General features: G+C 44.6%; 1 long non-coding RNA gene across 1 annotated transcript in view; it reads left to right on the forward strand.

Annotated features, from left to right (window-relative positions):
* Window positions 1-4,706: 4,706 nt before the first annotated feature.
* Window positions 4,707-17,876, forward strand: part of LOC147122549 (uncharacterized) — a 65,332-nt gene continuing 52,162 nt past the window's right edge. The window contains exon 1 of the long non-coding RNA XR_015080826.1: window positions 4,707-4,838. This is a non-coding gene — a long non-coding RNA (uncharacterized LOC147122549). The remainder of the gene's footprint in view (window positions 4,839-17,876) is intronic.

Here is a 17,876-nt window from a genome sequence, read left to right on the forward strand (position 1 = left end):
ACTCACGCTATTGAGTCAGAAGGTCGTGGGTTCAAGGACAACTCCAGAGACTTGAACACGTAATTGGGGCTGGCACTTCAGTGCAGCACTGAGGGAGTGCCGCACTGTCGGAGGTGCCGTCTTTCAGATGAGACGTTAAACCGAGGGCTCTCTCAGGTGGATGTAAAAGATCTCACGGCACGATTAGGAAAAGAGTTTGGGAATTCTCCCTGGTGTCCTGGCCAACATTTACCCCTCAGCCAACACCTAAAATGGATGATCTGATCATATTTTTCATTACTGTTAGTGGGACCTTACTGTGCGCAAATTGGCTGCCACATTTCCTACATTACAACACTCCAAAAGCACTTCATTGGCTCTAAAGTGCTTTGGGACATCCTGAGGTCATGAAAGGTGCTATATAAATGCAAGCCTTCCTTCCTTTTCTTTCTATGCTACCAGCTTTTTGCATGGATGGGCCAGAATTTCATAGCAACATGGGGAGTAGTTATGCCTGGCCCATCAGAACATCAGAGGCCATTTTCTCCAAGAATTAAAAGCAGAGGGGCAGAATAGTAAGGAGAGAGACTCCAAGTCATTTTTATTCAAGTTTTGTCAGACAGCAAGCCAAAAGTGTTGATCCACTCATTAATCTCATCAATGTTCCCTGCCCGACTGATGTGACATAAAAGAAACCGTCCGTAGGTCATGGCGGGGCTTCAGCCAGTTTCTTCACAGAAAACGACACATTTTGATGAAGAATTGCCAGGAAAATTGAATAAAATGTAACCTCCCAAACAGTGCATTTCACTATTATAAAAGCCAGTGAGCATATTAATGAATTATGCTAATTTGATTTTCATGTGAAAATTTCATTAGAAAACATAAATTCCCTTCCAAATCAAAAACAAACCGCTATCTCTCTGACACATGGAGTGTAATTGTCATTCGCTTGGGAATGACATATTAATGAATAATACTAATTATCCCTCAATTGCATACATAAATTAGGTTTTCCGTAGATTCTAACTATCACCATTTAAATGCTCGAGAGGTTAAATTCAGCTGCAAAAAGGTTTTAGCAGCAAGTCAGGAAGGCGAAAATGCCTTTCAGTGAATGGCCTGGCTATCAAAAGTAGCAAATTAAAAAAAAGAATATTTAAGTAGTGGGCAAATAATAATACTGAAGATTCAAAAATAACTCTACCAATAGTGGGCAAATTGACCACAAGAGTCATGTATTATGGAAGTGAGTGTTCCATTTGGCAGCTGTGATGTTGTTGTATAATGGTCTAGATTATCGAGAACAATTATAGTGTAAGATTGCACCATGCTACCTGAAGCAAATGTTCATTTCGAAAGGAATAATTCCAAAATGACTGAGACATAGTTCAAATGTGGCCTTTGGAATTGGGAGTTGATGGGCCGCCTTTGCCGTGTACACCTATCCTTGCTGACCTACATTGACTCTTGGTCCTCCAAGTCCTCATCCTTATGTTTAAATCCCTCCTTGGTCTTGTCCCTCCCTACCTCTGCAACCTCTTCCACTCTACAACCCTCCCGCTCCAAACTATCCATTCCTCTGACTGTAGCCTATCGTGCACCTCTCGCCTCATCCCACTGTCAAACCTGCAGCCACCTGGATCCCACTCTCTGGAATTCCTGCCCTTCGCCTCTTGACCTCTCTACCTCCCTCCATTTTCTCCTTTGAAACAGTCATTTTATCTCCTTCTTTGGCTCGGCATCCATTTTTTTCCTTATGTCGCCAGTAAACGCCTTGGAACGTTCTTCCACATTATTGAAGGGGTCAAATAAAGGCATGTGTTGTAGTCCTTGTTGTAGAAAGAGACGCTCATTACTCTAGTCACTTAAGTAATTGGCCAGAAACTTAAATGGACCAGCCACATAAATACTGTGGCTACAAGAGCAGATCAGAGGCTGGGTATTCTGCAGTGAGTGTCTCACCTCCTGACTCCCCAAAGCCTTTCCACCATCTACAAGGCACAAGTCAGGAGTGTGATGGAATACTCTCCACTTGCCTGGATGAGTGAAGCTCCAACAACACTCAAGAAGCTCAACACCATCCAGGACAAAACAGCCCGCTTGATTGGCACCCCATCCACCATCTTAAACATTCACTCCCTCCACCACCGGCGTACCGTGGCTGCAGTGTGTACCATCTACAAGATGCACTGCAGCAACTCGCCAAGGCTTCTTCGACAGCACCTCCCAAACCCGCGACCTCTACCACCTAGAAGGACAAGGGCAGCAGGCGCATGGGAACGTCATCACCTCCAAGTTCCCCTCCATGTCACACACCATCCTGACTTGGAAATATATTGGCCGTTCCTCCATCGTCGTTGGGTCAAAATCCTGGAACTCCCTCCCCAACAGCACCATGGCAGTACCTTCACCACACAGACTGCAGCGGTTCAAGAAGGCGGCACACCGCCACCTTCTGAAGGGCAATTAGGGATGGGCAATAAATGCTGGCTTTGCCAGTGATGCCCACATCCCAGGAATGAATACAAAAATGTTAGATTTTAGTCTTTGTTGATGTGACGGCATTTTCATGTCACACTGATACACCAGTTTGATGCCACCAATTTGAGTCTCACACCACTTGGGCTTCACACATGGTGCAATATAACTGCAAATGGCACAAAACCATGTGGGTAACTGTGACTTTGCGAGATAGTGTAAAACGGGTGATAGTGAAGTGGCAGCCCGTTCTACATCTCTCCCGATTTTTATCTCCATCGTACAAAGTCGAAAGCTGCCCCCATGTTTTTAAAAGTTTATAAAGATCTCAGGTGGACTGTCTTAACAATTTTAACGTTAGTAAGTGCCACTGCCAGTGAACTCTCAACGTGCATTAATATGCATATGCAGACCTCTGCTTTGTTCAAATGCCAGCGTAACTCAATGCTGCTGGCTCGAATCACTCCAGAACAGGTGGCACAGTAAAGCCAGTACCTATATTATAACTACACCATAAGAGTGTCAGCAGATGAAGTGCCAATGAGAAAGTAAAGATCAAGGGGGAAAATTTTAGTATCGCCCCATTTGGGGCACCATTATTGGCCGTGCGTAAAGCTTAGCGCCTGGCGCTAATTATCGCCTCCGACGGCAAACTTGGCTTCTATCGCCCCTGGAGGTGATTGGAGCGCTAAATCAGGCACTTCACACCTGTCTTAAGGCACAAAGGCCGAGGAGCGAGGCGCTACCTCAGAGCGCTGGCGAAGCAAGGAAGGGCAAATCAAAATAAACCTGCAAAGTGCTGCTCAGTACCCAAAACTCCTTCACACAGCGTTGAATCTCTCCAGAAGTCTCTCTCTCTCTCAGAATGCGTGGTGCAAAAATGTCACCAACAAAAAAAGGCAGGAAGCGGTCGCCTTTAAATAGCGCTCCCCCAGTCCCTTTCTGACTGCAAAACGCTCCCCTCAACCTGTCGTTGCTAGCGGCAGGCGGTAAGGCAGGGGGCGCCACTCAATATCCGGTCCAGGGCACTAGCGGGGCATTGCACGCTCGGCTGACGTCACGATCTGCCGGCGCAGGAGATCGTGGCGGTAGTGTTTAGCGCCGCCGCAAAATGTCTAGTTAATTTCGCGAGCGGCGCAAACATCGCTGCGCCCGGGCGCTAGTTGCTTTGCGCCCCATTAGCGCCCTCTTAAGGCGCTAACGGGAGGCGCAAACAACTGAATTTTTCCCCCCAAATGTCCAGGTTCTACACTTCAAAATGAGGCAACGACACAGCTGTTTGGTGGAGGTTCCGAGTCTGGAAGGGCATTGGTGGCAGTGTGATAAGACAAAGGAAGCCATCCTTGGTAGATTCTGATCCGCAGCCTGTAGTATAGCCCTAGTTAAAACTATTGTAGACTATGCAGTCACTGCCAACTCTTTGCTTTAATTTTTTGATCCCTGAGATCAGTCTCTCCATGCTTTATTTGCAAAATAATGTATGAATAAGGATTGGTACCCTTACTACAACCTACAGGTACTTCAAGGCAATGATACCAACTGGAGGACTTAATGCCACCCACAGGAAATTAAAAATAGGGAATACCACCCACAGATGCCTCTGGGCATGTGCACTATCTGTACCCATTGATGCCACCCACAGGTACTTAAAAGCAGAGATACCACCCACAGGTGCTTTTAGGCATGGATAGCACTTATAGTTTGTTACGCAACAGATATCATCTGCAAGTCATATTCTGGTGACACTTTCTCATCATCTCATTAATCAATAGTAATCATATAAATGTTCTGGATTGTTACAGATTTAACAGAGAAAATCACAAGGTAATTATGGATGAGAAAGATCAATCCTAGTTCACACTTCCCACCCTCTCCACTGTAGTCCCCAATTACTTCTTGAATAATTCCAGGAATTTTGCTTCCAGAATTTTATGTGGAAGTTTATTCTACATGTTAGCCATTCTTTGAGTGAAGAAAAATGTCCTAAAATTACCTTTTACTAGCTGGAGCCCGTGTCCCCTTGTTCTAATTCCGCTGTTTCATTTCAAGTAATAAGCCGGTTAGCATTTTCTATATCCTGTAACAATCTTATATACGTCTGCAAGGTCACAGAAATTCGGGTCCCAACGCGTGAGTACGCACGGAGTACTCACGCGTGGACCCGATGGAAGTGCCGGTTTCTTGCATGCACTACGCATGCGCGGGAAACCGGCATTGCCGATCCTCTGAACGAAGGGGTTCAGAGGTCGAACGCGTGTGCGCGGGAGTCTGCGCGTGCGCGTTGAACTTTCTTTTTTTTTAAAACAGATTTTTCCGTGCGTGAAGGCCTCTACATTTTACACATTTAAAAACCAGGCGTAAGGACTTCATTTTAAAAGGTAAGTGGTCAATTAATTAAAATTAGAACATTTTTTCCACAGGTTTATTATTTTTAAATACTTTAAAGTAAGGTAAGTGTATTTTTAGCCCCGTTTTTTATAAAATTATTTTTTTCAAAAATTTAAATTATTGTTTAAAATAGTTATTTAATGTTATTTATAGTTTATTTAAAAAGTGTGATTTTTTAAAATATTTATTTGAAGGGTAAGTACTGTTTTGGGGGCCGGAGTTTTCATTAGTTTGACAGTTCTTTCTGTCAATCTCATGAATGGGCTTTTCCCTCCGCTGATTGGTTGCCCAGTGCTCACGTGATCCCAGCGGACGCACCGCACTAACTACGCCCCTGGGACACGCAAGCACAGCGCGCCGGGAGCTGGACCGGGCCACAGACAGGAAATCCACGCAGGCCCAGGCTTCAACTGCCGGCGCGCTAGGTAAGTGTAGGTCGGGGGCTTGCACCCGCGGGAAGCCCCCGACACGAATTTCTGGGCCATTCTTTCTGGGCTGAAAAGCACAAATATCTGCAGTCTTTACTCAAAACACTTATGCCTGACAAAGTCAACTTTGTGGCTTTTCTCTGCACTCCCTCCAGTTCATGAATGTCCTCGTTGCTTCTTGATGACCAGAATTGAATGCAACATTTAAGGTGCGGTCTGACCAGACCACCATAATGTTTAATCATTAACCTTACTCTCACTTCTGCTCTACAGTTTGGGCTATGTAGTTCAACTTCTTATTGGCTTTGTTGATTCCTGCTCTGCATTCGCCGGATGTGTCCAGCATCTAATCTACTCAGACTTTTGCAGCTTCATTCTTAGCTATTTCAACACCATTTATGGAGTATGTGTGACTTCGACTTTTCCATCCTATGTGTCGCGTTTGCACTTGTTTGCATTACCCTTCCTCTTTTATTGTTTTGTCCACTTACATATTTTGTCCAACTCATTCTGTGATTTTTAAGTTGCCTCTCCTGAGCTCACTGCCCCTCCTGGGTTGGTATCAGCGGCAAATTTGACCGCTTTGCATTGAGCTTCTGAATCCAGGTCAGTTAATTAAATTAGAATCAGTCGTGGTCCCAGCATCGACACAGAAACAGCCCATTTGGCCCATCGAGTCCTCACCTGTGTTCTTTTCCATGAGCCACCTGGTCTAATTCCACTACCCTATTTGCTCCCATACCCTTTAACATTCTTCTTTTTCAAGTAATTATCCAATTCACTTTTAAAAAGAATTTATGGACTCCACTTCAACAATGATTTATGGCAAAGGATTCTTTATTTTAACCATCCTCTGTGTAAAGATATTTTTTTCGAACCATCCCTTTGATACTTTGGGATTATTTAAAATTTGTACCCGGTTTCTACCATGAATTTTTAGGTAATGAACCAAATTCTACCCACACACCAATCTTATCAGCTGTCAACCCTTTTATACTGTTATACAAATGGAAAATAGGATGCTTTCAAAAGTCTGTATCATCCGGTTCAGCTGGAGAACAAAAATAAAACTTCTAACGTGTGCGCGCTCACAGTGGCTAACTCCTGTTCTTTCTCTACAGGAGTCACTATTGCACTTTAAAGTGGAATGATAAGTGGCCGGATTTTCTGATTGGAGGCTTCCTGCGTGCGGATGTCTCCGATCAGGAAAAATCTACGCACTTACCTGCTGACTCCGTAGGTCCCGAGACTTCCAATCCTGGGATTCTCCTGGTCCGCGCGGGCAGAGGCCCAGGTATCCCAGGGGCGCAGGCGGTTCACAAGCGTCCCTGGGATCATGTGGGCCATGGGGAACCAATCAAAGAAGGGAATCTCACCTTCACACTTTTGACAGGTCTCTACACATGGATCTGTCAAAAGTGAGAATGGGGATCACTTAAAAAAGTTAAACATTAAATATTTTTTTAAAATCACGTATTTAAAATGAGCTAAGATTACATTAAATTAAATGTTTTAAACAAAATTTAATTTTTTGACAAAAATAATTCAAGGGGTTAAAAATAAATGTACCTTTTTTAAAAGTATTTTTAAATTATAAATGAGTGAAAAAAATGTAATTTTTTATTTTTTACACTCTTACGCTGGTAAAAGGAGGCCCTTTTCCCGGGCAGGTGGATGATCTGTCAATTCTTGACAGATGGGAAGTGCCGGGTTTTAGCGCATGCTTGAAACCGGCACTTGCGAGGCCCCTATGGGTGTGTACACACCTGTGGGGGTCGGGATATCTGGCCCATTGTACGGAGTGGGACATAACATGGCCTGTGACTCCATGCCCAGTGAGGTTTCATTCTCAACCAAGCCATCCTGAGGAGTGGTTGAATGCTGATGAGCTATTTCTCCGTAGGGAGTGAAAACTCAGCGGTGAGTCACTGTGCGAGTGAAGGGATAATTACTAGTCCTAGCCCCTTTACTGCTACCCCAGATCAGGCGTACTTCTCAAGATGTTCAGCTTCAACTAAAGTTTGAGGTAGCCGAATCCTAAAGACGCTTCATTGGGTCTAAAGATCCGGACTATCTCTCCCTAAAGAAAAGGAACAACCTGAAAATGTTACCGTCCTCCAGATAGCACTTTTAATAAATTTAGCTAGACTGTAACATTCTGGATATTATGAGGGTCCAGAAAACTCCCTCAGAATTCTGCACCTCCTCACTAAAGAGTGCACAGAGATTGAGTTCGCGAGTTTTTGATAGACGTCTTATGTGAGACAAGTCTAAAAATATACAGATTTATTAAAGAACCGACATGCAACTTACAGTTGGTGAGTCAATCGCAATATTAACAGTTCCAAAAAGAGAAAACGTACAATCTTATTAACAGAGAATCTTACTTTTAAATCTTAACTTCACTACAGTATTACAGTTCTTAGGATATCCACCAAAATCAAATACCTTTGATCCCCGAAGTACAAAGAGTTGGAGACTTACAGAGCCGCCTCTGAAGCCGAGAATCGCTTTGTCTGATTAAAGCGAGTCTGTTATCCCATTTGAAAGTTCAATATTTATACCCTTTTCCAGTGGTATTTCCTTTAAGGTTTTCTGCTGATGCAAGTTAATTACCTCTAGTCATTTTTCTGCCGATCTCTGCAACTCTTACTGCCACCTCAGCCAGACTCGTGTCTCATCTCTAGGTGTTCTAAGTTTACCACGGTGTGACGGCAGGTGTTCCTTACTTTATGTCATCTTTACAGGGGCAGATGTTCCTTATCTTATGTGCTTCTTTATGAAGTGTAAATTAGAACACCTTATCCAGGGTAAACCATTGTTTCGTTCCAAAAATTTCAGCCTGTCGGAGCCCTTAACCTTCTGTTTCAATAAGGTTATTTATTCAGGGTCAACAACTATCTTATCTCAATAGCCAGAATGCTTTCATAGCTATTTCATAGTTAGGTTTCTAAATTTCCAAACACAGTTTGTCATGTTTTAATAAGACCAGAATTCTTTCGTAAGATGGTGTATTTTTCTGAATAGGTTATATGGCTTATTCCTTCACAGGAGAAGGTCTACCCACATATCCCAACAACCAGCTACTGAGCAGCTCAGGAGGGTTACCTAACATGCTTCTCAGATAGAAAATACAGCATGGTAATCTAAGAGAGCAACTTAAAGAAATTGGGGAACAATAATATTGGCCCAGAAATTCGGGTCTCCACGGGTGAGTACGCACGGGGTACTCACCTGTAGGCCCAATGGAAGTGCTGGTTTTGTGCATGCGCGGGAAACCGGAACTTCCGTTCCATTAAAGGAAAGGGTTCAGAGGTCAAACACGTACGCCGGAGAGGCAGCGCGTGCGCATGGAACTTATGTTTTTTTTGCAGGTTTCTCCGGGAGGGTAAGTCTCCAGGAGTTACACATATAAAAAGCAGGTAAGTGGTGAATTAATTAAAATTAAAACATTTTTTCCACAGGTTTATTATTTTTCAATACTTTAAAGAAAGGTAAGTTTATTTTTAGCCCCGTTAGAAAATGTAATTAACTTTTTCAAAAATTTTAATTATTGTTTAAAATAATTATTTTATGTAATTTATAGTTATTTTAAAAATGTGATGTTTTAAAAAATTTTATTTGAAGTTTTAGTGATGTTTTGGGGCTTATAGTATTTATAGTTTTGACAGCTCTTCCTGTCAATTTTATGAATGAAGCATTCCCTGCTACCATTGGCTCTCCATGGACCACGTGATCCCAGGGGACGCATCGAACTAACTGCGCCCCTGGGTTACGCAAGCACTGCGCGCCGGCAGTTGGAGGAGGCCCAGGATCGGAATCCCACGCGGGCCCACAGCTCAACGGCCGGCGCGCTAGGTAAGTGCAGGTCGGAGGCTTGCACCCACGGGAAGCCCCCAACCCAAATTTCTGGGCCAATGAGCGTAAACGTATTTCTAAGTTCTTTATTCCTGGTCATTTCAGGGAACAATTGTTTCACTGCATGATTGCTTAATCAAGATGTCTACAATTGGTTACAAGGAGAATTCTGGTTCCCAGCAAAACAGCAACAATAATGCGGAACACAACCACCAACAGTAAAGGCTAATGCTACATTTATATCACAGTGCTGATTCTGGCGGCAGACCTGTAATGTAAGAGAGACAGCGCTGGTGCCTCCGAGGGCAGAGAAGCCCTATTTAAGAGCTGGTCTCTCCCTTCGCTGCTGCAGGTAAAACATCACCAGCACCAAACGACCGCTGACACTGCTGCTGGTCACCGGTTGCCATTCAGTATTGGCTGCAGACAGGCCGAGCTATCGGCTCACCTTTAGGAGCCAGCAATACAGTTTTTTTTATTTGTACCGGTGCCTCTAAAGATCCCTCAGCAACATTTCCCAAGGTCCAGCGCACAGATACTTAAGTTGTGAATACAACTTTTAAACAGCTGCACATGCATTATTATGCGCTTCTGCAGTTGTTTCCAAATAGCCACATTTCTCGAGATTCCACCGTACAACAGCACAAAAAGCAAATTATCTGGTCATTACCTCATTGCTGCTTGTGGGACATAGAAACATAGAAGATAGGAGCAGGAGTAGGCCATTCGGCCCATCGAGCCTGCTCCGCCATTTAATGAGATCATGGCTGATCATCCAAATTCAGTACCCTGTCCCTGCTTTCTCCCCATATCCCTTAATCCCTTTAGCCTTAAGAAATATATCTAACTCCTTCTTGAATATATTTAATGAATTGGCCTCAACTGCCTTTTGTGGTAGAGAATTCCACAGGTTCACCACTCTCTGGGTGAAGAAATTCCTCCTCATCTCTGTCCTAAATGGCTTACCCCTTATCCTTAGACTGTGACCCCTGGTTCTGGACTCCCCCGTCATCAGGAACATCCTTCCTTCATCTAGTCTGTCTAGTCCTGTTAGAATTTTATAAGTTTCAATGAGATCCCCTCTCATTCTTCTAAACTCCAGCGAATATAAGCCCAATCGACCCAATCTCTCCTCATACGTCATTCCTGCTATCCCAGGTATCAGTCTGGTGAATCTTCGCTGCACTCCCTCCATGGCAAGAACATCCTTCCTCAGATAAGACGACCAAAACTGCACACAATACTCAAGGTGTGGTCTCACCAAGGCCCTGTACAACTGCAGCAAGACATCCTTGCTCCTGCTGTGTGCAAATTGGCTGCCGCGTTTCCTACATTACAACAGTGACTCCGCTTCTAAATTACTTAATTGGCTGTACAGCATTTTGCGACATCCCGAGGTCGTGAAAGGTGCTATATAAATGAAAGTCTTCCTTTCTTCTTTCTTTTCAGCAATATCAACACAATAGCCAATAAAACCATTAGCCAGCCTCCTTTTACCATCTTTCAGGATCAACAAGATGTCCCGAAGAGCCACACATTACAAATAACCTGTGCCCACACAATCCTCAAACATTGAACACACAACCCCATAACCTGTAAAGATTCTAATAAACCATCTTGACAACATTTTCTTATATATAATACACTGGAGATAAAGTGGGAAAATTTCGGTTGCTTTGCGCCTCCCGTTAGCGCTAATGGGTTGCAAAGCAACTGGCGCCCGGGCGCGGCGATGTTTGCGCCGCTCGCGAAATTGACCAGATATTTTGCGGCAGATCGTGACGTCAGTCGAGCGTACAATGCCCCGGTAGCACCCCGGACCGGATATTAAATGGTGCCCCCTGCCTTTCTGCCTGCCGCTAGCAATAATAGGTTATGGGGAACGTTTTGCAGTCGGGAAGGGACTGGGGGAGCGCTATTTAAAGGGGACCGCTTCCTGCCTTTTTTTGTTGGCGACATTTTTGCACCACGCATTCTGAGAGAGAGAGAGAAGACGTCTGGAGAAATTCAACGCTGTGTGAAGGAGTTTTGAGTACTGAACAGCACTTTGCAGGTTCATTTTGATTTGATCTTCCTTGCATCGATTTAGAAGAGACTATGGGGGCTGCAGTCTGAACTCTTTCCCTGGGCCTCTCCATTGTTCTTTCCAGCAGATTTGATGTGCAGGTCTCTCCAGGCCAAAATTCAAAGCTGCAATGAGCAGGGTGTGGATGGAGAGCAAGATCGACCCTCCCCTTTAAGAACTGGCCGGCGCCAGTGTGTCTGTGTTCCATTGCTAACTGACATCACATGAGCTTCGCCAGCGCTCTGAGGTAGCGCCTCGCTCCTTGGCGTTAGCACCTTAAGAGAGGTGTGTAGCGTCTGATTTAGCGCTCCAATCACCTCCAGGGGTGATAGAAGCCAAGTTTGCAGTCAGAGGCGATAATTAGCAGCAGGCACTAAACTTTGCGCCCGGCCGATAATTGCGACCCAAACGGGCCGATACCGATTTCTCCCCCAAAGAGTCCCCTGTAACATTAAGTCTTGCTAAGTACTACAATAGAATCTTTATCTCCACTCACAAGGTTGGGAACTCAATAGTTGTTGCCAACAGGGGTCGGAACGGGTATTCACTTCTTCATTCTCTTTCTGTCTCTCCCTCTCCTTCCTAGTTTTACCAATGAGATCATGTATAAATAAGTTCTTTATAACGGCGGTTGTAAGCCTCCTCTGAGACAAATGGATAAAACTTAGCTGTATCATTCTCCAGTCACATTTGTACAATAAACGTACATAAGAGATTAGCATGTAAAGTTAAGGCACATGGGATTGGGGGTGAGGTATTGACTTGGATAGAGAACTGGTTGGCAGATAGAAAGCAAAGAGTTGGAATAAACGGGTCTTTTTCCGAGTGGCAGGCAGTGACTAGTGGAGTACCGTAGGGATCGGTCCTTGGACCCCAGCTATTCACAATATATATTAATGATCTAGACAAGGGAACTAGATGTAATATCTCCAGGTTTGCAGACGACACAAAACTGGGTGGGCGAGTGTGCTATGAGGAGGATGCCGAGAAACTACAGGATGATTTGGACAGGTTGGGTGATTGGGCAGAAGCATGGCAGATGCAATATAACGTGGATAAATGTGAGGTTATCCACTTTGGTGTCAAAAACAGGAAGGCAGATTATTATCTGAATGGCAATGGATTGGGAGAAGGGGAACTGCAACGAGACCTGGGTGTCCTTGTGCACCAGTCGCTGAAGGTAAGCATGCAGGTGCAGCAGGCGATTAAGAAGAAAATGGTATGTTGGCCTTCATAGCGAGAGGGCTTGAGTACAGGAACAAGGATGTCTTGCTGCAGTTGTACAGGGCCTTGGTGAGGCCACATCTTGAGTATTGTGTGCAGTTTTGGTCGCCTTGTCTGAGGAAGGATATGCTTGCCATGGAAGGAGTGCAGCGAAGATTCACCAGGCTGATACCTGGGATGGCAGGAATGACGCATGAGGAGAGATTGGGTCGATTGGGCTTGTACTCACTGGAGTATAGATGAATGAGAGGGGATCTCATTGAAACTTATAAAATTCTGGCAGGACTGGACAGACTAGATGCAGGGAGGATGTTCCCGATGGCGGGGGAGTCAAGAACCAGGGGTCACAGTCTAAGGATAAGGGGCAGGCCTTTTAGGACAGAGATGAGGAGGAATTTCTTCACCCAGAGAGTGGTGAGCCTGTGGAATTCTCTACCACAGAAGGCAGTAGAGGCCAATTCATTAAATATATTCAAGAAGGAGTTGGATATATTTCTTAAGGCTAAAGGGATCAAGGGGTATGGGGAGAAAGCAGGGACAGGGTACTGAACTTGGATGATCAGCCATGATCGCATTGAATGGCGGAGCAGGCTCGAGGGGCCGAATGGCCTACTCCTGCTCCTATCTTTTATGTTTCTATGTTTCTATGTTAATACACAAAGCTATCCAAAGGGCTAATGTGAAGAACATTGCAAAGAAAATAAATTATGGGTTATATTGGGAACACTTAAGGGTACTTAAGTAAAATAAGGGAATTTGTACACGTATGTTCATCAAGAAGGAGTAGCGGAGATCTTCCACCTTCTGTGCAATGACAGTATCAGATACACATGAGTCCAATAAACGGCATTAATTTATTTGGCATTAGATTTTCGTCAAGAGTAAGCTTTTCTCTTGTAAATATTTTGGGGCCAAAATTTTCTTTCTGTTCCAGTGGACTCCCACTCCAGAGACTTGAGCACAAAAATCTAGGCTGACATTCCAGTGCAGTGCTGAGGGAGTGCTGCACTGCCGGAGGTGCCGTCTTTTGGATGAGATGTTAAACCAAGATTCCATCTGCTCTCTAAGGTGGATGCAAAAGATCCCATGGCACTATTTCCAACAAGAGCAGGAGAGTTCTCCCCAGTGTCCTGGCCACTATTTATCCCTCAATCAACATCACAAAAAAAAAAACAGATTATCCGGTCTGTTATAAATCTCATCATCATGAAGAAATGACTCATGATAGAACGCTGGACGGCCAGCTGGTGGCGCCGTCCAAGGAGTATAAATACTCGGGCGTGGGCCAGCTTTCCAGGGACATTTTGTAAGACAAGGAACTAGTGAAGTACAACTAGACCTCCATGTTCTGAAACAAGTTGACTAAAGCCTTGCTTTATACTCAAACCAAGTGCGTAGTGAGTTTTATTACGTCATGGTCGTTATCACATTGCTGTTTGTGGGAGCTTGCTGTGCGCAAACTGGCTGCCACATTACCTACACTACAACAGTGACTACACTTTAAAAAAAAAAGTACTTCATTGGCTGTAAAGCGCTTTGGGACGTCCGGTGGTCGTGAAAGGTGCTGTATAAATGCAAGTCTTTCTTTTCTTTTATAAATTTGTGAAGTTTCCAGGGTGACATCCATTTACTTCTTTAAACGTTTCAAATGAATCCACAGTCACTGCCCTCGAAGGCAGGCTGTTCGACGTGATGGTGTCTCGTCCCAACAGCGTTTACCCCACACTGGTCTATCACTAAGACTGTACTTTCCCAGTTCCTGAATCTTACCTACTGACACCCTTACCTCCCTCACTGCAGCCCCATTACCCTTGCCTTCCTTACCTTAAGGACGTACTTCTCAACTGCTGTCCTTACTGGGCTCCCAGTTCCCACCCTTGGCGAAATTTTTCTCAAAAAATCCGAACTCGGCAGTCCAGATCCTCGCCTGCACAAAATCCTGTCCATCCATCACCTCCATCCTCACCCAGCTACCACCAGCTTCCTATGCCACCGCAAATTCCTTTCAAGATCCTCGTCCTTATTTGCAAATCTCTTCGTGGCCCAGCCCCACCCTATTTGGGAACCCTTCCCAGGCCGCACCATGTTTCGATGACTATTTGTACCCTTCTACCTCCACTTCACCATCAGAGGCCAAACTTTCAGCCATTACACCTTCCCTCTGGAATTCTATTCCAAACCACATTCACCTTTTCACCTCTCTCCGTGCCTTTAAAAGTCGAAGGGGGAAATATTGGGTTGCTTTGCACCTCCCGTTAGTGCCCCCCCTTGAGTGCCGGGCTGTTTTCCCGGCACCCCGTTCCCCGGTAGTCCAGCAGGGCCTGTATCGCGCTGTGCTTGGCCCCTCCCCTTTAATCAGGGGAGGGAGGCCTGCAATACCGTGGCGCTATGTGCCGACACGCGTGGCAGCCAGTGGGGTGCTACCACTGAATTTACGGCGCAGGGGCGCTAACTTTTTCGGGGCGGAAAGGGGGTGCCGCCAAATTTTCCTCCCTAAGAACTTAGCTAAGCTGTGCCTTTGTTCTCCCCCCACTCACGCTCAAGTCATCTTTCCCACCGCCCCCCCTCCCCAGTGTTCATTTCTCCTTCCTGTAAAGTTCTCTGAGATATCTTGACATAAGGTGTGCTCTCGAAAGATAAACTGCTTCTGTTAAACCTGGCATAATTGTGCTCTGTCTATCAAGTAGGATGGTGTGGAGATGCCGGTGTTGGACTGGGGTGGACAAATGTAAGAAGTCACACAACACCAGGTTATAATCCAACAATTTTATTTGAAATCACAAGCTTTCGGAGCGCTGCTCCTTCACCTGACGAAGGAGCAGCGCTCCAAAAGCTTGTGATTTCAAATAAAACTGTTGGACTATAACCTGGCATTGTGTGACTTCTTACATTTATCAGGTAGGACAACAAGGGAGGCAGCAGCAGACCAGGGCAGATAGCACATTGATTTGACCTTGATGGTTGTTGGGAGCAGAGAAAGAGTTCAAGCAATTATACTGAAGTACCAAATCATAGATTACCCACAGCCTAAAGCAAGCTGCAGCAACTTTCCTTCAGTAAGCAAAAGCAGAATACTGCGGAGGCAGGAAATCTGAAGTAAATATGGTTCCAGCATTTTTTTGCATTTCCTTCAGTAAATCGTGGTTAACTCTGAACGTGAATGTCTGTATGAAAGAACCGAGATTTCAGGTGACAACTCTTATCTGAGATTGAGTTCCAATAGCAGGAGGCATGTGTCAAGCTTCATTGGTGGTATGATGTGCGGGCGTTTTTGATCAATGCAGAATGACTCAATACAGCTGTAAGAGGTGTTGTGTTCCTGGTAAAAGATCAGAGTTGCTGCTTAGGCACTAATAAACTCTTGTCGTGTTACTACTGTCAATGATGACTGGCACCCGAACCAAACACTGCTTGATGTCGTGGAGGTTGAGTCCTGATATGAAACAGGCTACCGGAATAAAGTCCACTGATCGAGACAGAATTGGATTGCTACTTAGTTAAGAAGCTGGAGATGAGTTTGCTCTGCAGTCTGTCAAATTACACAATAATATTCCATCTCTGAGCACATAAGCTGAATTTGCCAAACCTATGCAGTAGGATCAAGTTTCACAGGAGGGATTTGACTTTGACTTTCCAGTACGAACCTGGCCAGTTCTAATGGACAATCTGCGTTGTGGCGCAGAATTCATTCCCTTTCCTCCTCCTACTTGTCTCTCTCTAACTCAGTTAGGTACGGGAGATGTCTCTTAATCTCTCCTGCTTTCTATCCTATCACTGACCTTCCCTTTTGTTCTTTCATCCCCTCCCCCTTTTCCCAGCCCCTAAACCTGCTTTCCTTTTCCTGCTTTTTTCCAGTTCTGACGAAAGGTCATCGACCTGAAACGTTGACTCTGTTTCTCTCTCCACGGATGCTGCCCTGGCCTGCTGAGTTTTTCCAGCGTTTTCTGTTGTTATTTAGGTACGGCAGATTGTGGCTCACAACAACTTTGATTTGCCACTGAAGTCGTGTCATTGAGTTGATCGCACGACTAAAAATCACACAAACGGATTCAGAGGCATTTTCTCAGCAAATAAAAAGTTACAGTTGTTAAATAATCTACATTAAAAATATTGCCATGTTATCTACCTGTTCAAGGATACAAATATATTTACGGTCGGTATGGTGGCGTGTTGCCGCATGCGCAAAATCCGGAACTTGCGGTCTGTCAATGTATGTGTTGACAGACCAGCCGCACGGGCCAAGATAAAGCAATCGCTGGCGCAGAGTTGGGCTAACTGGCCAGCCATTGCGCATGGCAATGTTATAGCTGATGCAAACAGGTGCAGGGCCTGTTTGCATCAGCGTAAAGGGATATCCATGTCATTAATTAAACATTTTCATATTGTAAATTATGCACATACGCTGTATCAAAATGAATTTATGCAAATTTTGGCCTGGGTTACAGTTTTAATGGATGTCTAAAATTATCAAAAAATTTAATTTTTAGTGAGGTTGGTGGAATGAAGGTAATTACAAATAAAATTCCAATTCTGTAACTTGTAATGAGATTAGATTTCAGGATTCCTTTACATCTCATTACGGGATTCATATCAGAAATGATTAAAATGGAATTAAAATGGCTTTGTGATTTGGAGGACCAGCTCCACGTGATCCCAGGTAGGCTTCCGCACCGCCTACGTCCCTGGGATCTGTGGGCTGTTACGCTGCCTTCCGCCGCGAGGCCTGCGACCGTAGGTTTTCGCAGCCTGGCCGCCAGCAGGTAGGTTCGTAATTCTTTCCCGGTTCGGAGGCATACTTCGGAGGTATGCCTCCGGCCACAATTTTCGCCCCACTATGTTCTGAACAAAAGTAATACAAATTATAATTCATTCCAAAGGGAGAATGATCAATCAGCATTACTGTCCCAAATCATACAAAGAGATTAATCCACTGGGTTAGAGGGTTGGTTTTAATATTATAAATGAATAACCTAAAACTCAGCTTTCCTTCTTCGCTAACTTTTCTACGATAGGTTTTGTTGTATGCAAGAACTCCTGCTTACGAACCAAGGGAGGTAAAATTCAACTTCAGTGGGGGAGCAAAATGGAAGGTAGCGGTCCGGCTGCCTGTTATACACCACGTGACATGAATCAGTCATTCATGAAAGAAAGACTTATGAAATAATACTGAGCGGCCTACGGGTGGCGCTGTCCAGGGAGAGTATAAATACTCGGGCACGGGCCCAGCTTGCGCAGGACATTCTTAACAGGAACTAGTGAAGGACACAACTAGACCTCCATGTTGTAAAACAGTTGATTAAAGCTTTGTTTAACGCTTAGACCAAGTGCCTAGTAGTTTTCTTACATCACCACGCAAGATTTTCATTTCCATTAACTTCCAACCCCCCCACCCCCATATCTAAATCTAGGATATGTTACACAGACCTCTCCTCCTTACTTGGTTAACGGTAGAG

This window comes from Somniosus microcephalus, chromosome 2 (genome assembly GCF_052327205.1).
Source record: "Somniosus microcephalus isolate GS21.2 chromosome 2, FLI_Smic_1.0, whole genome shotgun sequence".
Lineage (NCBI taxonomy): Eukaryota > Metazoa > Chordata > Chondrichthyes > Squaliformes > Somniosidae > Somniosus > Somniosus microcephalus.